The 19,765-nt window shown below is 33.6% G+C and overlaps 19 non-coding genes across 19 annotated transcripts; all 19 read left to right on the top strand.

Annotated features, from left to right (window-relative positions):
• The first annotated feature begins 97 nt into the window (after nucleotides 1-97).
• Nucleotides 98-171, top strand: Trnai-aau (transfer RNA isoleucine (anticodon AAU)). Its single transcript has one exon. It is a non-coding gene; the product is annotated as a tRNA-Ile (tRNA).
• A 168-nt stretch (nucleotides 172-339) lies between these two features.
• Trnai-aau (transfer RNA isoleucine (anticodon AAU)) lies at nucleotides 340-413 on the top strand. The gene has a single exon. It is a non-coding gene; the product is annotated as a tRNA-Ile (tRNA).
• A 168-nt stretch (nucleotides 414-581) lies between these two features.
• Trnai-aau (transfer RNA isoleucine (anticodon AAU)) lies at nucleotides 582-655 on the top strand. The gene has a single exon. It is a non-coding gene; the product is annotated as a tRNA-Ile (tRNA).
• A 168-nt stretch (nucleotides 656-823) lies between these two features.
• On the top strand, nucleotides 824-897 carry Trnai-aau (transfer RNA isoleucine (anticodon AAU)). The gene has a single exon. It is a non-coding gene; the product is annotated as a tRNA-Ile (tRNA).
• Nucleotides 898-1,065: 168 nt separating this feature from the next.
• Trnai-aau (transfer RNA isoleucine (anticodon AAU)) lies at nucleotides 1,066-1,139 on the top strand. The gene has a single exon. It is a non-coding gene; the product is annotated as a tRNA-Ile (tRNA).
• A 168-nt stretch (nucleotides 1,140-1,307) lies between these two features.
• On the top strand, nucleotides 1,308-1,381 carry Trnai-aau (transfer RNA isoleucine (anticodon AAU)). The gene has a single exon. It is a non-coding gene; the product is annotated as a tRNA-Ile (tRNA).
• A 168-nt stretch (nucleotides 1,382-1,549) lies between these two features.
• Trnai-aau (transfer RNA isoleucine (anticodon AAU)) lies at nucleotides 1,550-1,623 on the top strand. Its single transcript has one exon. It is a non-coding gene; the product is annotated as a tRNA-Ile (tRNA).
• A 168-nt stretch (nucleotides 1,624-1,791) lies between these two features.
• Trnai-aau (transfer RNA isoleucine (anticodon AAU)) lies at nucleotides 1,792-1,865 on the top strand. Its single transcript has one exon. It is a non-coding gene; the product is annotated as a tRNA-Ile (tRNA).
• A 409-nt stretch (nucleotides 1,866-2,274) lies between these two features.
• Nucleotides 2,275-2,348, top strand: Trnai-aau (transfer RNA isoleucine (anticodon AAU)). Its single transcript has one exon. It is a non-coding gene; the product is annotated as a tRNA-Ile (tRNA).
• Nucleotides 2,349-2,516: 168 nt separating this feature from the next.
• Trnai-aau (transfer RNA isoleucine (anticodon AAU)) lies at nucleotides 2,517-2,590 on the top strand. Its single transcript has one exon. It is a non-coding gene; the product is annotated as a tRNA-Ile (tRNA).
• A 168-nt stretch (nucleotides 2,591-2,758) lies between these two features.
• Nucleotides 2,759-2,832, top strand: Trnai-aau (transfer RNA isoleucine (anticodon AAU)). Its single transcript has one exon. It is a non-coding gene; the product is annotated as a tRNA-Ile (tRNA).
• Nucleotides 2,833-3,000: 168 nt separating this feature from the next.
• Trnai-aau (transfer RNA isoleucine (anticodon AAU)) lies at nucleotides 3,001-3,074 on the top strand. Its single transcript has one exon. It is a non-coding gene; the product is annotated as a tRNA-Ile (tRNA).
• Nucleotides 3,075-3,242: 168 nt separating this feature from the next.
• Nucleotides 3,243-3,316, top strand: Trnai-aau (transfer RNA isoleucine (anticodon AAU)). The gene has a single exon. It is a non-coding gene; the product is annotated as a tRNA-Ile (tRNA).
• A 168-nt stretch (nucleotides 3,317-3,484) lies between these two features.
• On the top strand, nucleotides 3,485-3,558 carry Trnai-aau (transfer RNA isoleucine (anticodon AAU)). The gene has a single exon. It is a non-coding gene; the product is annotated as a tRNA-Ile (tRNA).
• A 168-nt stretch (nucleotides 3,559-3,726) lies between these two features.
• Nucleotides 3,727-3,800, top strand: Trnai-aau (transfer RNA isoleucine (anticodon AAU)). The gene has a single exon. It is a non-coding gene; the product is annotated as a tRNA-Ile (tRNA).
• Nucleotides 3,801-3,968: 168 nt separating this feature from the next.
• On the top strand, nucleotides 3,969-4,042 carry Trnai-aau (transfer RNA isoleucine (anticodon AAU)). Its single transcript has one exon. It is a non-coding gene; the product is annotated as a tRNA-Ile (tRNA).
• Nucleotides 4,043-4,210: 168 nt separating this feature from the next.
• Trnai-aau (transfer RNA isoleucine (anticodon AAU)) lies at nucleotides 4,211-4,284 on the top strand. Its single transcript has one exon. It is a non-coding gene; the product is annotated as a tRNA-Ile (tRNA).
• A 409-nt stretch (nucleotides 4,285-4,693) lies between these two features.
• On the top strand, nucleotides 4,694-4,767 carry Trnai-aau (transfer RNA isoleucine (anticodon AAU)). Its single transcript has one exon. It is a non-coding gene; the product is annotated as a tRNA-Ile (tRNA).
• A 652-nt stretch (nucleotides 4,768-5,419) lies between these two features.
• On the top strand, nucleotides 5,420-5,493 carry Trnai-uau (transfer RNA isoleucine (anticodon UAU)). Its single transcript has one exon. It is a non-coding gene; the product is annotated as a tRNA-Ile (tRNA).
• Nucleotides 5,494-19,765: the final 14,272 nt, after the last annotated feature.

Raw genomic sequence — 19,765 nt, 5'->3', positions numbered from 1 at the left:
ATAAGTGAAATGTCATAAAAATAAGTTGGTTTTAGATAGTTTTGATAAGTAAATCATAATCCAAAACATTTAATAAATAAAGAAAATGCCACGTGTCGGCCGGTTAGCTCAGTTGGTTAGATCGTCGTGCTAATAACGCGAATGTCGTGGGTTCGATCCCCATACTGGCCATCATTTGCTGTATTTTGCTACACGAAGCAAATGATTTTAATGAATAACAAAGCATAATCCAACGGAAAGAAATAAGTGAAATGTCATAAAAATAAGTTCGTTTTAGATAGTTTTGATAAGTAAATCATAATCCAAAACATTTAATAAATAAAGAAAATGCCACGTGTCGGCCGGTTAGCTCAGTTGGTTAGAGCGTCGTGCTAATAACGCGAATGTCGTGGGTTCGATCCCCATACTGGCCATCATTTGCTGTATTTTGCTACACGAAGCAAATGATTTTAATGAATAACAAAGCATAATCAAACGGAAAGAAATAAGTGAAATGTAATAAAAATAAGTTCGTTTTAGATAGTTTTGATAAGTAAATCATAATCCAAAACATTTAATAAATAAAGAAAATGCCACGTGTCGGCCGGTTAGCTCAGTTGGTTAGAGCGTCGTGCTAATAACGCGAATGTCGTGGGTTCGATCCCCATACTGGCCATCATTTGCTGTATTTTGCTACACGAAGCAAATGATTTTAATGAATAACAAAGCATAATCAAACGGAAAGAAATAAGTGAAATGTCATAAAAATAAGTTCGTTTTAGATAGTTTTGATAAGTACATAACATTCCGAAAAATTTAATAAATAAAGAAAATGCCACGTGTCGGCCGGTTAGCTCAGTTGGTTAGAGCGTCGTGCTAATAACGCGAATGTCGTGGGTTCGATCCCCATACTGGCCATTATTTGCTGTATTTTGCTACAGGAAGCAAATGATTTTAATGAATAACAAAGCATAATCAAACGGAAAGAAATAAGTGAAATGTCATAAAAATAAGTTCGTTTTAGATAGTTTTGATAAGTAAATCATAATCCAAAACATTTAATAAATAAAGAAAATGCCACGTGTCGGCCGGTTAGCTCAGTTGGTTAGAGCGTCGTGCTAATAACGCGAATGTTGTGGGTTCGATCCCCATACTGGCCATCATTTGCTGTATTTTGCTACACGAAGCAAATGATTTTAATGAATAACAAAGCATAATCAAACGGAAAGAAATAAGTGAAATGTAATAAAAATAAGTTCGTTTTAGATAGTTTTGATAAGTAAATCATAATCCAAAAAATTTAATAAATAAAGAAAATGCCACGTGTCGGCCGGTTAGCTCAGTTGGTTAGAGCGTCGTGCTAATAACGCGAATGTCGTGGGTTCGATCCCCATACTGGCCATCATTTGCTGTATTTTGCTACACGAAGCAAATGATTTTAATGAATAACAAAGCATAATCAAACGGAAAGAAATAAGTGAAATGTCATAAAAATAAGTTCGTTTTAGATAGTTTTGATAAGTAAATCATAATCCAAAACATTTAATAAATAAAGAAAATGGCACGTGTCGGCCGGTTAGCTCAGTTGGTTAGAGCGTCGTGCTAATAACGCGAATGTCGTGGGTTCGATCCCCATACTGGCCATCATTTGCTGTATTTTGCTACAGGAAGCAAATGATTTTAATGAATAACAAAGCATAATCCAACGGAAAGAAATAAGTGAAATGTAATAAAAATAAGTTCGTTTTAGATAGTTTTGATAAGTAAATCATAATTCAAAAAATTTAATAAATAAAGAAAATGCCACGTGTCGGCCGGTTAGCTCAGTTGGTTAGAGCGTCGTGCTAATAACGCGAATGTCGTGGGTTCGATCCCCATACTGGCCATCATTTGCTGTATTTAGCTACAGGATGCAAATGATTTTAATGAATAACAAAGCATAATCCAACGGAAAGAAATAAGTGAAATGTCATAAAAATAAGTTCGTTTTAGATAGTTTTGATAAGTAAATCATAATCCAAAAAGTTAAATAAATAAAGAATATTCCATGTGTCGGTCGGTTAGCTCAGTAGGTTAGAGCGGCGTGCTAATAACGCGAATGTCGTGGGTTCGATCCCCTATTGGCCATCATGTTCTGTATTTTGCTACAGGAAGCAAATGATTTTAATGAATAACAAAGCATAATCCAACGGAAAGAAATAAGTGAAATGTCATAAAAATAAGTTCGTTTTAGATAGTTTTTCTAAGTACATAATAATCCAAAAAATTTAATAAATAAAGAAAATGCCACGTGTCGGCCGGTTAGCTCAGTTGGTTAGAGCGTCGTGCTAATAACGCGCATGTCGTGGGTTCGATCCCCATACTGGCCATCATTTGCTGTATTTTGCTACACGAAGCAAATGATTTTAATGAATAACAAAGCATAATCCAACGGAAAGAAATAAGTGAAATGTGATAAAAATAAGTTCGTTTTAGATAGTTTTGATAAGTAAATCATAATCCAAAACATTTAATAAATAAAGAAAATGCCACGTGTCGGCCGGTTAGCTCAGTTGGTTAGATCGTCGTGCTAATAACGCGAATGTCGTGGGTTCGATCCCCATACTGGCCATCATTTGCTGTATTTTGCTACACGAAGCAAATGATTTTAATGAATAACAAAGCATAATCCAACGGAAAGAAATAAGTGAAATGTCATAAAAATAAGTTGCTTTTAGATAGTTTTGATAAGTAAATCATAATCCAAAACATTTAATAAATAAAGAAAATGCCACGTGTCGGCCGGTTAGCTCAGTTGGTTAGATCGTCGTGCTAATAACGCGAATGTCGTGGGTTCGATCCCCATACTGGCCATCATTTGCTGTATTTTGCTACACGAAGCAAATGATTTTAATGAATAACAAAGCATAATCCAACGGAAAGAAATAAGTGAAATGTCATAAAAATAAGTTCGTTTTAGATAGTTTTGATAAGTAAATCATAATCCAAAACATTTAATAAATAAAGAAAATGCCACGTGTCGGCCGGTTAGCTCAGTTGGTTAGAGCGTCGTGCTAATAACGCGAATGTCGTGGGTTCGATCCCCATACTGGCCATCATTTGCTGTATTTTGCTACACGAAGCAAATGATTTTAATGAATAACAAAGCATAATCAAACGGAAAGAAATAAGTGAAATGTAATAAAAATAAGTTCGTTTTAGATAGTTTTGATAAGTAAATCATAATCCAAAACATTTAATAAATAAAGAAAATGCCACGTGTCGGCCGGTTAGCTCAGTTGGTTAGAGCGTCGTGCTAATAACGCGAATGTCGTGGGTTCGATCCCCATACTGGCCATCATTTGCTGTATTTTGCTACACGAAGCAAATGATTTTAATGAATAACAAAGCATAATCAAACGGAAAGAAATAAGTGAAATGTCATAAAAATAAGTTCGTTTTAGATAGTTTTGATAAGTACATAATAATCCGAAAAATTTAATAAATAAAGAAAATGCCACGTGTCGGCCGGTTAGCTCAGTTGGTTAGAGCGTCGTGCTAATAACGCGAATGTCGTGGGTTCGATCCCCATACTGGCCATCATTTGCTGCATTTTGCTACAGGAAGCAAATGATTTTAATGAATAACAAAGCATAATCAAACGGAAAGAAATAATTGAAATGTCATAAAAATAAGTTCGTTTTAGATAGTTTTGATAAGTAAATCATAATCCAAAACATTTAATAAATAAAGAAAATGCCACGTGTCGGCCGGTTAGCTCAGTTGGTTAGAGCGTCGTGCTAATAACGCGAATGTCGTGGGTTCGATCCCCATACTGGCCATCATTTGCTGTATTTTGCTACACGAAGCAAATGATTTAAATGAATAACAAAGCATAATCAAACGGAAAGAAATAAGTGAAATGTCATAAAAATAAGTTCGTTTTAGATAGTTTTGATAAGTAAATAATAATCCAAAACATTTAATAAATAAAGAAAGTGGCACGTGTCGGCCGGTTAGCTCAGTTGGTTAGAGCGTCGTGCTAATAACGCGAATGTCGTGGGTTCGATCCCCATACTGGCCATCATTTGCTGTATTTTGCTACACGAAGCAAATGATTTTAATGAATAACAAAGCATAATCAAACGGAAAGAAATAAGTGAAATGTCATAAAAATAAGTTCGTTTTAGATAGTTTTGATAAGTAAATCATAATTCAAAAAATTTAATAAATAAAGAAAATGCCACGTGTCGGCCGGTTAGCTCAGTTGGTTAGAGCGTCGTGCTAATAACGCGAATGTCGTGGGTTCGATCCCCATACTGGCCATCATTTGCTGTATTTTGCTACAGGATGCAAATGATTTTAATGAATAACAAAGCATAATCCAACGGAAAGAAATAAGTGAAATGTCATAAAAATAAGTTCGTTTTAGATAGTTTTGATAAGTAAATCATAATCCAAAAAGTTAAATAAATAAAGAATATTCCATGTGTCGGTCGGTTAGCTCAGTAGGTTAGAGCGGCGTGCTAATAACGCGAATGTCGTGGGTTCGATCCCCTATTGGCCATCATGTTCTGTATTTTGCTACAGGAAGCAAATGATTTTAATGAATAACAAAGCTAAATCCAACGGAAAGAAATAAGTGAAATGTCATAAAAATAAGTTCGTTTTAGATAGTTTTGATAAGTACATAATAATCCGAAAAATGTAATAAATAAAGAAAATGCCACGTGTCGGCCGGTTAGCTCAGTTGGTTAGAGCGTCGTGCTAATGACGCGCATGCCGTGGGTTCGATCCCCATACTGGCCATCATTTGCTGTATTTTGCTACAGGAAGCAAATGATTTTAATGAATAACAAAGCATAATCCAACGGAAAGAAATAAGTGAAATGTAATAAAAATAAGTTCGTTTTAGATAGTTTTGATAAGTAAATAATAATCCAAAACATTTAATAAATAAAGAAAATGCCACGTGTCGGCCGGTTAGCTCAGTTGGTTAGAGCGTCGAGCTAATAACGCGATTGACGTGGTTTCGATCCCCATACTGGCCATCATTTTCTGTATTTTTCTACACGAAGCAAATGATTTTAATGAAAAACAAAGCATAATCCAACGGGAAGAAATAAGTGAAATGTCATAAAAATAAGTTGGTTTTAGATAGTTTTGATAAGTAAATCATAATCCAAAATATTTAATAGATAAAGAAAATCCCGCGTGTCGGCCAGTTTGCTCAGTTGGTTAGAGCGTCGTGCTATGAACGCCAAAGTCATGTGTTCGATCCCCATAAAGGCCATCATTTGCTGTATTTTGCTACACGAAGCAAATGATTTTAATGAATAACAAAGCCAAATCCAACGGAAAGAAATAAGTGAAATGTAATAAAAATAAGTTCGTTGTAGATAATTTTGATAAGTAAATAATAATCCAAAAAATTTAATAGATAAAGAACGTGCCAGAGTTCGTTCGGTTAGCTCAGTTGGTTAGAGCGTCGTGCTTATAATGCGAATGTCGTGGGTTCGATCCCCATACTGGCCATCATTTGCCTTATTTTGTTACACGAAGCAAATGATTTTAATGAATAACAAAGCCAAATCCAACGGAAAGAAATAAGTGAAATGTCATAAAAATAAGTTCGTTTTTGATACTTTTGATAAGTAAATCATAATACAAAAAATGTAAGAAATAAAGAATATGCCACTGTGTGCTGGTTGGCTCTGTTGGTTAGAGCGTCGTGCGAATGTCGTAGGTTCGATCACCATAATGGCTATCATTGGCGGTATTTTGCTATTCTAAGCAAGTGATTTTAATGAATAACAAAGCATAATCCAACGGAAAGAAATAAGTGAAATGTCATAAAAATAAGTTCGTTTTAGATAGTTTTGATAAGTAAATCATAATAAAAAATTTAATAAATAAAGAAAATGCCACGTGTCGGCCGGTTAGCTCAGTTGGTTAGAGCGTCGTGCTAATAACGCGCATGTCGTTGGTACGATCCCCATAAAGGCCATCATTTGCTGTATTTTGCTACACGAAGCAAATGATTTTAATGAATAACAAAGCCAAGTCCAACGGAAAGAAATAAGTGAAATATAATAAAAATAAATTTGTGTCAGATAGTTTTGATACGTAAATAATAATCCAAACTATTTAATAAATAAAGAACATGCCCGAGTTCGTTAGGTTAGCTCAGTTGGTTAGAGCGTCGTGCTAATAACGCGAATGTCGTTTGTTCGGTCACCATACTGGCCTTTATTTGCTGTATTTTGCTACACGAAGCAAATGATTTTAATGAATAACAAAGCATAATCCAACGGAAAGAAATAAGTGAAATGTAAAAAAAAATCAGTTCGTTTCAGATATTTTTGATAAGTAAATCATAATCCAAAAAATTTAATAAATAAAGAATATGCCAGCTGTCGGCCGGAGCTCAGGTGGTTGGAGCGTCGTGCTACTAACACGAATGTTGTGGTTTCGATCCTCATACTGGCCATCATTTGCTGTATTTTGCTATACGATGTAAATGATTTTAATGAATAACAAAGCCAAATAGAAAGAAAGAAATCATTGATGTGTTTATTTAATTTGTTTTGAAATACTTCTGTTAAAACTTTTTATTATTTACGAACCTTTTATAAACATGGAATATATTATATATCGGCTTGTTAGCTTAGTTTGTTACACAGTTGTTTTAATAACAAGAATTTCCTTGCTTTAAGCCTCACATTTGTTTTCCTCTTTTTTCTATTCGTACAAATTTTTTGAAGGTGATAACACATGGGAATTTAACTTTTATTTCCTTTATTTTGGTCATTCGTACACTTAACGGCATTAAAGAAGATATAATTTTCATAAACGCAGTTGTCTGATTTCAATCTTTTATTTAGAGTATCGTTAAAGTAACGTCGGTGTCGTATTTTTCATTCTCATTCTAGCTAGTTTTTTTTTTGTGGTGGGTTGCTTTTTTAAAGAACCATCACAGCCCTATTGTTCAAACATACGGTAGTAAATGATATCACGACTTATCAGCTCTTTTTTACTCACTCTATGTGTTTGTATATATAGATAGACGTACTGGACGACCGGTATGTCCCGGCCGTGCATTACGCGTAAAAATGATATTTTGATTCAGGCAGATTTTGTACGTATTATTATAGAATCAGACCTCTATTTATCAAAATAACTCACGAGGTATAATTTGCAAAAATATATTTAAAAATAATAATAATAATAATAATGTCGTTCATCAAATTACGTTTGTGTTTATTTACAATATCACGTCAACCGATATTTGGGCTTGACGATGAATGCCCTGGAAACGTCAGTTCTGATTAATATTTAGATTTAAGATATGTAAACGAAGAAATGATTTGTGGCGCTTCTTAACGTACCTCTTTTAAATGAACTCATTAATAAGCAAAATTAAGATAATATTGGTTAAGTACATCCTGGCTTGAACAGGGGATCATTCGATCTGTAGTTTAGTGTTCGATTCTTAAGCTATATCTCTAGATTATACTAAATAATATTTTAGAAGAAATGATTTGTTGGAATTGTATTACTTCCCTTGCCGGTGTAATTTTAAAAACTATTTTTTTTTATCTTGTAGAGAGAAAAGCTAGATCGGATTTGTCGATTATCCCTGCCTTTCGGATGAATTTCTGTACCAGATATATTTAAGAACGTTTCCAGACATATAAATTAGTTTTTTGTGAAATTTGCAAAAGATAGGCTCTGCCGTTTCCGAACCTATGAAGAAAGAACTCACACCAAGTGACTTTTATATAATAGTTTATAGAGATCTAGTATTAGTGGCCTTGTGGCAGACTATGCATCTAAATTGTTTCAACTGTGTGTACGTGTTCATATCTGTGTCAATTGTTATCTTTTTTGTTTTAATTCGGTAGATTTTAACCAAATTTGTCAAAAGACTTTTAGACAATGATCTCGAATGAATAATACAATCAACACGAGAATCGTTTGGTTTTATTTAGTTTCGACAGAAAAATTGAATATAACCAAAGTTCATGGCGATTGCATTTCCAATAAAATTTTTCGTCTCATTTGCAAAGGCACGTACATGTCCACAAGTTTATCGATTATCGATCCGTCTGTCAGGCTTCAGCTTAACGTGTTCGTGTTTTTCTATCCCCTTAATTCGTCCTCCAACTCCGCAAAAGGAAGTAGTTACGCGAGGGTTCTAGATTAAGACAATTGGCATTCACATGGGAGTCATCTAAGATTTTCTTCGATGACTCCCATCTTCTCCGGTAAGCTGCTAGCTTCATGAAGCAAAATAACAACAATATAATCTTACAACATATTTTATTCATCCTTCCAACTTGAGCTCCATTCATTAGCTATTATGATGTTCAATAAAATAGTAACGATTACAGAAACAAAGATGCATCAGACTAACGGCAAGATTTTGCACGTTTAACCCCATCTGAAAAAGATATTTTTCCTGGAATATTATGGTATGTCAGCATTGTTTCCAGTCGTCCTGGACTTCTCCCTGTCGCTTGGCGCAAACAGCGCCGATTCGGGAGAGGTATGGTTGGAGATTGCGCAAGAAGAAGAAGAAGAAGAAGAAGAAGAAGAAGAAGAAGAAGAAGAAGAAGAAGAAGATCACATATTTGCTGGCAGAAGAAGGCACTAAATACAAATGCCATCAATAGAAACAAAAATATGAGAAAGTTTATTCTGATAAGTGCAGGTTGTGTTGTGTAACTCTTGTAACAGTGTCACACATTGTTAATGCGTGTTCTACACTTGCTCCAAAAGAATACAAACGACGCTATGACAAAATATATGCAACCGGACTCGTGAAAAAGACTTTCAAAAACTACCTGGCAAATATACCCGGTTAACCAAGTGCAATAGAGATATGGTTGGAACATCTGAGATAGTATAAGAGCGATACGGTTGGAACATCTGAGATAGTGTGTGAATGCCTGCCCCATCCTTAGTAAAAAAACAAATTACTTTTAAAAGTGTGAAATATGTTGTTACGTAAGCGACGCTGGGAGTTTGAATGGAAACATCACGAAGAACGAGAACTCTCGTGCTTTCTTTGCGACACTCCTCATTTAGCGTGGCTTGCGCCGAGGAGGACGATTCAAGATATCATCAGTTTCACATGCGATCCTCATCTGCATGAATATCCCGATGAGAGGAGATGGCATACTAATATTCTCAAATGGTCACCCATTTCACAATGACCAGGCTCAATGTTGCTTTACTATATATATATATATATATATATATATATATATATATATATATATATATATAGATAGATAGATAGATAGATAGATAGATAGATAATATTTATTTATAGATATAGATTTATTTAATACCACTTGTTTGTCTTACTTACACTGACAACATTCAATTCCTTGTATTTTGATAGCTTCCTAACCCTTATATATATATATATATATATATATATATATATACATATATATATATACATATATATATATATACATATATATATATATACATATATATATATGTATATATATGTATGTATATATATGTATATATATACATACATATATATACATATATATATACATATATATATACATATATATATACATATATATATATATGTATATATATGTATGTATATATATGTATATATATGTATATATATATATATATATATATATATATATATATCTATATATACATACATACATAGTTTTTAAACATCTAACACATCTAAAATAAAGTTAGTCCGAACTATTTGGGAAAGAACAGACTCAACAGAAGGAATATTTTCAAAAACAACATCGACAATTTATCTGAGCAAACATCTTTTTTGTGTCAATATTCAGATTCTATATAATCTTTAGTTCGACTCTGTGGGTTTATATTTCCCAAATGCAGATAGGAATCGGAAGTTGCTCGAAACAACGGCGAAACATTGTTGAAATGGCAACAGCAATGGAAATCACCAATAGTAGCAGGTGGATGGCATAAATATTGGTAAAAAGTATTTGTTTAGAAAATTGATCGAATCCTTTGTTGGTGATTACCTGCGGTAGGTTAGTTGCTTGCCTACTCTAACGAAGACTATGTATCTGTCTCATATCTCCCTGTCTTTGTGTAAAAAATATTAGAGTAAAGTAGATTGTTATCGACTAAAAATCGATCGTTTGTTTACTGGGGTTTTAGGTTTAAAATTTATTTATTCATGATATCCGTTCAATTGCACAGAAATCCATTTTTGATACGAAGTTATTTAAATACACCTTTTTAAAAGAGTGTGTTCAAATAGAACTAGTTTTGCACTTGGGTGCAATAATTGTGACTTCTAATCTAAGTACAAAATTTTATTCGTGCATCAGGTAATGGCTCACCTAAGAGAACACACGCACACACACACACACACACATATATATATCTAATATCTAACATGCTTATTCCTAGTTACACATATTTTAATACTTAAGCGCATATAGCGCCAGCCGAAATTAACATGCATATCCAATCTCACCTTACATACAAAACAATGTTTTTTCACCTGGAAAGTTCTCGAATAATCTTTAAGTTGTAATTTTTCATTTCTTACTAAGCTGTCAAGAAAAAAATGATTATTTTTAGGAATTCAAGATTTAAGATTAAACGGTTGAAAGAGCAGACGAGTGCAAAATTGATTTTAATAAACATTTCTATTTATTAAAATAAAATTGTATTTTTTTTTCAAATTCTCGAATAATAAATGTTTTGTTAATGAGTGTATGAATTGTGTATATGCCTTAAAGTGTCGCTATGCTTCGTGTGCGTCTCTCGTTATGTGTGTGTTACTTGCCGCGTTATGTTCAAACGCAAAAATGGGATGTCTGTGAAAAGAAAACAGAAATTAAAGAAATTGATATGTTTGAGTGGGAAATTTTGTTCTGATTGGCTGACAAGAAAACTGATGATCTGATCTTCTGTTGAATCATTGTGTCGACCCTGAAAGTATTTCGCTCTTGACGTATAAGAGCCAATTAAGCTTTAAAATGGAATAATGTTGCCTGGGGAGGCGCAACTCAAAGCACCTTTCCTGTTTAGACAGAGTAGAAAACTAACTTCGAAATCTAGTAGATGATATCCTCTTCTCTGCCACACAATCGCTTTTCTACCTTTCTTTACTCTATCCTTACTTTCATGGCAGGTGCTCGACTGAGTTTTATTCTACGTTCATCCTCCTTCAAAGCATTCACAAGAAAAACTCATTTAACTTCAACCACTTTCAATTAATTCCCTTTGTCCCTCTGTGTATGTAGAACTATTCATAACTTTCCTAGAATTGTTTATATGTGGAACACAGTACCACAGTGCTGCTTCCCGGCTGACTATAACAAGTCTTATGTAAATAAATTCTTATTGAATCGTCCTCTTAAATAATCAATTTCTTTGCGAAAATCCCTTCGATGTTTTACTGTCTACCTGTCCAATGGAGCAATACTTATCCTTGAGAAGCTTTTAGCTTTGATAAGTATTGACGCGTTCGTAAAAGAAATTTAAACTATTCTGCGTTGTTTGATTTTTCGTTTTGTAGATAAAGCACTCTTTTTGTTTTTATTTTTTATCATTTTGGTTTTGCTGGGGATGGGACATTCTCTCGGATGCCAAACATTTACTCACTATTTCAGTCAATTCAACTGAGATATCTTAGTAAGATTCTAACCTTCACTTTGGGTGCAATTTTTTTATATTTCTCTCGCACTTGGTTCACCGGGTATATGCACCAGATCGTTTTTTAAATTCTTTCTCATAACTCCGGATGCTCATACAATTACTGGAGATCTTAATATTCAAGTTTCTTTTCATGTCGTACACTAGCAAGTCGCATGGCGTTGCCCGGTCGTAAAATACGCATAAATATTATATTTTAATTGATGCAAAAACCGAGGCATATGCACGTGAATATTAAGTTTTTTTCTAAACACTTTACTTCTTGTAAGTAAAAAAATACTCGAGCTGAGATCGAAACCTAAACCTAAAGACAGTGAGTCAAGTACGATAACCATTAGGCCAGCCTGCTATGATCTTTAACAATTGTTTTCAAACCTAATTATTCGTAACATAATGAAACTGTCATGTGAACGATTCGCGCATGTGCAGTCATAAGACAGTTAAAAACAGATAAAAATCTGATGACTCCCAAGTACCAATTTTTCAATTTCGACTCCTTAGCAGCCCTTTTTTCGGATGAAAACTGATTAAAATGTCTGAATACTTTATATACCAAATTTCAAGTTTGTAAATCAAAAATTCGTTGAGTATATAGGTTGAGAAGTGTTCTCACACACCCACTCTCACTTTTATAGAGATATAGATGAAAGCTTGGTATTTCATTATCTTTTCAGGTCTACTAAGGTCAGCATCGTTACGTACTTTGTTACTTTCTCCCTCTTGCCCCATATTATTATATCAAGCTCCGCATTCTGGGTGCGTAGCTATAGAAACAATGATCATCTCCACGAATATGTTGTTTAAAATTTAAACATAATAACAATAATGATGATGAATGAATTTTGAAATAATAAACCAGAAAAAAATTAGTTCAAATCATGACATGTTGTTTCAGACTTTTTTAGATGAGAATTGATAATTTGTATATTTTGTTTTACTTGGACTACTGTTTTCATCTTGGATGTTATTCTTATCACGTTTCCGCCGTTGTAACCTCCGACCTTCTTAAGGTGCATTTTATCAAACTCGGAAAATGTTTATGTCGAACTCATGAATCTGTATGGAATTTCGAACAGCATTTTTTATTTAATCCATGGTATTAGATAACTCTCGTTTCATCATTCATGACCATGGTAAAAGTCTAAAATAATTCGTAATTGCACTCTTAGTATCGTCCGTACTGAGGATTGAACCTTCAATGACCTGTTGCATAACGGATATTTTTTTTACATAGGCATCACCACTTATCAAGGTCCAGAGGCCACTCGCGGATAAGGTTTAAAGAGTGTACAGTAGTCAATTGGACAATATAGTATTCGTTATTAATGGAAATTCGGTTATTTGTAAACTTAAGTGGAACGGCTCATCAAGAACTTGTTTACATTGGACTTGAAGACAATCTTATTGTAGTTAGCTGGAAAGCAGATACTAAGTAATAACTAGTTCTGATTAACAGTCTTCCGGAGGTTGAAGGTTCAATCTTCAACACGAGTGATGTACGAAATACGAAATTCTTAAAACTTTTACCATGGTCATAGGTCATGGAACGAAAGCAAGCTACTGCCATGTATTCAATAAAAAGTTACGTGCAAAATTCCATACAGAATCCCGAGTTCAACATAAAAAAATTTCCGAGTTCGATAAAACGCGCCTGAAGAAGGTCGCAGGCTACATCGGCTGAAACGTGATGAGAATAACATTCAAGATGAGAACAGTAGTCCGAATAATCCAAATACGAAATTGTTATTTCCAGCTGAAGCCTGATTTACCGATTTACATTCCACTAATTTGCAGACGATAGAAGAAAGAAAATCATTAAACGTGAATATCGATTTTTTAGTTATTATTATTATTATTATCATCATCATCATCATCATCATCATTATTATTATTATTATTAATATTATCATCATCATCATTATTATTATTATTATTATTATTATTATTATTATTATTATTATTATTATTATTATTATTATTATTATTAATAATATTATTCACATCCATTCAACGATGGGCGCATGTTAGTGTTATCAAAATTCTAGGAAAACTACAAATATGCAAATAATATAAAACTGTTTCTTTATGTATCTCTTTTCACACACACTTCTCTCTCTCTCCCTCTCTCTCTCTCTCTCTCTCTCTCTCTCTCTCTCTCTCTCTCTCTCTCTCTCTATTTGCACTGAACAACATGTGATATCGTATTTGGGTTTGGCGTGATTCTGTAAAAATTCTGGAACAATTCTTTCATTTGTGTCCACACCTTGATTCTTCTTCGGAGCTCGTTTTAATGTGTCCACAAATCTTTCTGCCATTCTGTTCGATATTGGATGATAAGCTGGCGTTGCCACGTGCACAATAGCCAACGATTTGCAGCATTCCTTAAACTCTTTTTTGCGGCTAAAAATTTCGTTATGTGCGTTTATCATATTTGTTGCCGTCAGATGTCTGTACTTAACAATTTCTGGCCACTTTGTGAAATTGTCCACATGACCAAGTACTTACGATCAATTTATGGACCCTGCATAATCGATATGCAATCGAGTCCATAGCACATCTGTCTTTGAACATGATTGGATTTTTACCGATGGTTCCCTTGCTATCAGTTGGCATTCTTTACGTTGTTTACCGACATTTTTTATGTTTTGGACCAATCCTCTTCTAACACGTATAACTTCTCATTAGCGATTTCATTCGTGAAATCCCTTGTTGCCTCGTATGAAATCCTTTGAGAATTCTCTTTTGCTGAGTAGCCGGAATTGCTACTTTATTTGTGTATAGCAATATCTGGTCACATATAGAAAAAGGTGACTATTTCCCTTTTTTATTTTTCTCATTTGACCAGATTTGCTTTTTTTCATTTTTTCTAATGAAATTATTATTCTGCACTGCTTTTTCACGTCTTTTAGCGTAACCGAATTTCTTTAATAGAATTGCGTAACAGACTCGACGATTTACTTTCGTGTCAGTGCGACTATTATGGTTTCTGTATATTTAGCTATCAATATTGATAACCCACCAGCATGACCTAGCTCCTTTGAAGATAAATATTCTGTTTTAATAATTCAGTAGAATTACGACCTAACATTCAGGCATAGAAAAAAAATCTGGTAATCGATCTATTCGTCCACAACAACAGAAATGGTAGACCATTGATGATTTCGCATTTTTATGTATATTTGCGAGACTTGTGGAAATTCCACGGTGTTTTCCACAAAAATGTGTATAATTTACGACTAAAAATGAAAGATTAAATGTCTGTCAAAGTCAATACTTTTAAAAAGAAATGATTACTTTTACTTTGTTTAATGGAAATCGATCCAGACAAGGCGTGAAGCCACTTGATGTAAAAGCTAACAACAAGTGAAGAGGGTTATTGGAAAGACAGGAGATGACTATTGATTGTCGTCCTGAAAGATAAACAAGGTTGTAGGTAAGAGGAAAACGGTCAGCAGAAAAAAGTTCCACAAGTTTAAAGTTTTTGAAAAGAAACTACTAAAATAATAAGAAACTGTATTACAATTATTAGGTATTAAAATAGTGAATTGGTGAAGAACACTAGACCAACAAGTCAAACGAGCTGAAACAAAAGATGCAGTGAATAAATAAAACAATTTTAGAAAAACACACACCACAATGGCATTTATAAAATAGACTAACAAGACTTCGTTTGTAAGAGAAAAGTTGTAGCGAAAAAAAAAACGTTTGGACCAAACAAATGAAACAAATATTCTCTTCTTTCATAAAAATTGTTGCAATTTAATTTTTTTATATTATCCATTTTCTATCTAATTACGGTAAAAATAATTTCAGATAAATATATATTTTTTTTCAAATCAATAAAAGGAGTGTCACCATTTAAAACTGTATTTAGTCGACGAGATGTTATAATTTTATTTTTAGACAATTTTTAAATAAAGTTGCACTTTTTATCTTAGCGGCATTAAATTAATCAGCAGACAATATCCGCCCAGCAAATCTTGTAGATATCATTTACAATAGAACCCCTGGATACGGTGGCCCTAGGATACGATTTTTTTTTCAGGTTACGCTGTAGAATACGATGTTTTTCCGGCCCTTGGTTACAGTATTTGCCCGCCTTACGGTGTTATTTCTAATGATATTTGATTATATTAATGTGTATTATATACTGTACTGTATTTTGTTATTAATTTTTAATGCCGAATCCCGGGGTTCTACTGTATTTTGTTATATATATATATATATATATATATATATATATATATATATATATATATATATATATATATATACATACGCATTTTTTTGCAAATGATTGTAAACTAAACTCTCGAAGTACTTATTCTCATCCTTCGCTTCATCTAAATTGATATCTGTTCTATGGTTATATACAAATAATAATTCTATGGTTATAAACTAATAATAATTCTATGGTTATAAACTAATAATAATTCTATGGTTATAAACTAATAATAATTCTATGGTTATAAACTAATAATAGTATAGTAATTGTCTGTATTTTTGAGATGAGATGTTTTCATTGATTGAGATTGTCGGACGAGATGTTGTGACAATAACAACCAAGATTAGGAAGTCAGTCCGACAATCTCAATCAATAATAATAGTATTTTTGAATTATTAGTTTATTTTCATTAATTATGACAAGAAATATTTAAGGCTTATTTCGAGTCCGTTAAAAACGGGCAAAAGTTATAACCCGTTGAGTTAAAATAATTTTTTATGTCCAATGAATCTGGTTACATTGGTGCTCATTTTTTTTTTTTTTTTTGCATTAAATACCATATGACTTGATATTAATCGCTAATGGTGCATCGAATAATGCTTAGTTCGCTGCACTTGAAATCCGGTTCTTTCATTTATCATAGAACTGGATTTCTTCTGTGGAAGACAAACCTTTTTTAAAATCGCCTGACGAGGACTTGTGTTTTAACCAACCATCTGTCCGAAACATTAGCATGTCCAGTGTCGCGACCATGTAAATTTGTCTATATCATTAAAACATATCTTACTCTTCTTCTAAACTTTTAATCATGAGTTTTCTGTCTTCAATAGCTAGAACTTGGTATATATATTATATAGATACATTATATATATATATATATATATATATATACATATATATATATATGCGTGTGTGTGTCTCACTCTCTCTCTCTCTCTCTCTCTCTATCTATCTATCTCTATCTCTCTTTCTCTCTATATATATATTTATTTATATATATATATATATATATATATATATATATATATATATATATGTGTGTGTGTATCATATATATATATATATTTGTCTCATATATACTATGAACAATAGCTACAAACACGTGTTTCGCCGTCAGTGTAGCTTGACTGTGCCAGAATTCGAATCTCAGACCATATATACTATGGTCGAGTGCGTTAACCATTACGCCACGAGGTAGATTCTAGATGACTTTACGTTATTTTTATCGTTTATAAACTTTTGTTGTTTTTTTTTTAATGATTATTATCGTCTCCAGCCTTGGAGATCTAGGAATATATTTTTCCTTACAAAATCGCCCACATTTTTGGACGTAAACAAATAAACAAATATTATTCATTTATTATTTTAACTCACAAAACAATAATCTACAAACAGGTGTTTCGCGCTTGAACTTTCTTGACAGAGGACTTGCTGCCTTAAAACAAAGCCCCTTGTTTATATTTGCAAAAAAAAAAAAAAAAAAAAGATCAAAACAAAAATGTTGGAAGACAGAGGAGGTGTATTCGACTTGATCTTTGTTCAAAATCACTGACCTGTATGGTGGAAGATATAGAGGTGTCGATAATCACAGTTCAATTATATCTTATCACCTCATTTAAGATTTATATGTTTACACGTGTAGTGCTTCCAAAGAAATGTCAGCTTCTCTCGCTCAGTCTCTCTTTGAGTCATGTGATGTCACCTGTTTCTTCTAATTTCCAATTTAGTTATTCAGTAAGTTTTGTTGTTGTTGTTGTTGTTGTTGCTGTTGTTGTGGAACATGATGATTTTTGTTGGTATTCATTTCTCCGATATCTTCCGCTTAAGAATTTTTTCTAAAAGAATTTTGGTACTTACGGGGGCGATCATGTAACAGTTGCCAACGTACTTAAGTGACAATATTTCTGTGGAACGAACTGGATTCGAACTTGGCACACCCAAGTTGTCCGTTCGTATCGTTAACCACTAATCAACCGTCACTTCACTTTAGTTATAGTTGTTGTTGTTGATATTGTCATTTTTTTATATTTTTTTTATTACATTTTCACCCCAAACAAGGCACATTGCCACTTTGGTGTAGGGGGCTATTATCAGGGACAGCAACTACTGAGGCACTATGTTGGGATTTTGGCAGCAAGATGTTGGTTCACGTTGCACTTGAACTTCTGCATGTCAGTACAGTTAGGGAAGTAGGAACCTGGAATGGAATTCCAGAGTCTAGCGGTTCTGGGGAAGAAACTACTGGAGTAGAAAGATCTTTTACATCTAGGGATCTCTACTGTGTGGGGGTGGGATTTAGCTGCTTGTCGGGTTTGTCGAGGGTGTCTACGTCGTGGGGGCACAAGTGTCTGCAGTTCATCAGAGCATTCACCATTAAAATACTTGTAGAACAGTCAGAGGGATGCAACGTTTCGTCGATGGGACAGAGGCTGAAGCTTAGATGCAAGTTCAGGGCCTATCAGATTGGCGACTCTCTTTTGAACCTTGTCTAGGAGCGAGAGACTAGTAGCAGATGCACCAGCCCAAATGTGACAACAATACTCTATACATGGGCGAATGGTGGCCTTATAGAGGTACAGGATACTTTCGGGCGTTAGTAGTTTTCTAGCACGGTAGAGAGAGACTACCTTTTTCGCAGCGGTGATGTTGTTGTTGATGATGTTGTTGTTGATATTGTTGTTCTTGTTAATGTTGTTGTTGATATTGTTGTTGATGTTGTTGTTATTGATGATGTTGTTGTTGATTTTGTTGTTATTGATGATGTTGTTGCTGATATTGTTGTTGATGTTGTTGTTGTTGATGATGTTGTTGTTGATGTTGTTGTTGTTGATGATGCTGTTGTTGTTATTGTTGTTGATGTTGTTGTTGTTGATGATGTTGTTGTTGATATTGTTGTTGATGTTGTTGTTCTTGATGATGTTGTTGATGATATTGTTGTTGATGTTGTTGTTGTTAATGTTGTTGTCGATATTGTTGATGTTGATGTTGTTGTTGATGATGTTGTTGTTGATATTGTTGATGTCGTTGATGTTGTTGTTGATGATGATGTTGTTGATGTTGTTGATGATATTGTTGTTGATGATGTTGTTAATGTTGTTGTTGAAGTTGTTGTTGTTGATATTGTTGTTGATGTTGTTGTTGTTGTTGATATTGTTGTTGATGTTGTTGTTGTTGATATTGTTGTTGATGTTGTTGTTGATGCTGTTGTTATTGATATTGTTGTTGATATTGTTGTTGATGTCGTTGTTGATGATGATGTTGTTGTTGATATTGTTGTTAATGTTGCTGTTGTTGATGTTGTTGATATTGTTTTTGTTGTTGATATTGTTAATGTTGTTGTTGATGTTGTTGTTGTTGTTGTTGTTGTTGTTGTAGATATTGTTAATGTTGTTGTTTTTGATGTTGTTGTGGTTGTGGATATTGTTGAAGTCGCTTATATTATTGTTGTTGTATTTGCTGCTGATATTATTGTTGCCGTTGTTCTTGTTGTTGAATGTTGTTTATATTATTGGTGTTGTTGATGATATTGTTGTTGCTGCTGCTAAACATCATTCGTGATGATTTTCTGCTGACATTCGTTTTCCCAACATCTTTCTATTAAGAATTTTTTCTAGAAGGATATCGGGTACCTACGTGAAGGTTACCAACATCTCTAAGTGAAAGTGTTTCTATGGGACAAACTGAATTCGAACTTGTCACCTCCAGGTTATCAATCTGTTAAGCACTAACCCTAACCGTCACCTCCCTCATGTCGAATTGGTCATGGTGTTGGAGTGGACCATTTTTGCTGTAGTCCGCTGCCGCTTTCCTCCAATTATAAAAACAAATTCGAAAATTAAATACGCGAATCAAGATTCTGTCAGAGGAGAAAATGTCAACTTGGAGGGGAGG

Source organism: Euprymna scolopes, chromosome 22 (genome assembly GCF_053919585.1).
Source record: "Euprymna scolopes isolate OS-2025 chromosome 22, ASM5391958v1, whole genome shotgun sequence".
NCBI lineage: Eukaryota > Metazoa > Mollusca > Cephalopoda > Sepiida > Sepiolidae > Euprymna > Euprymna scolopes.
The sequence above is the reverse complement of the archived record's forward strand: the minus strand, read 5'-3'. Positions and strand labels throughout refer to the sequence as shown.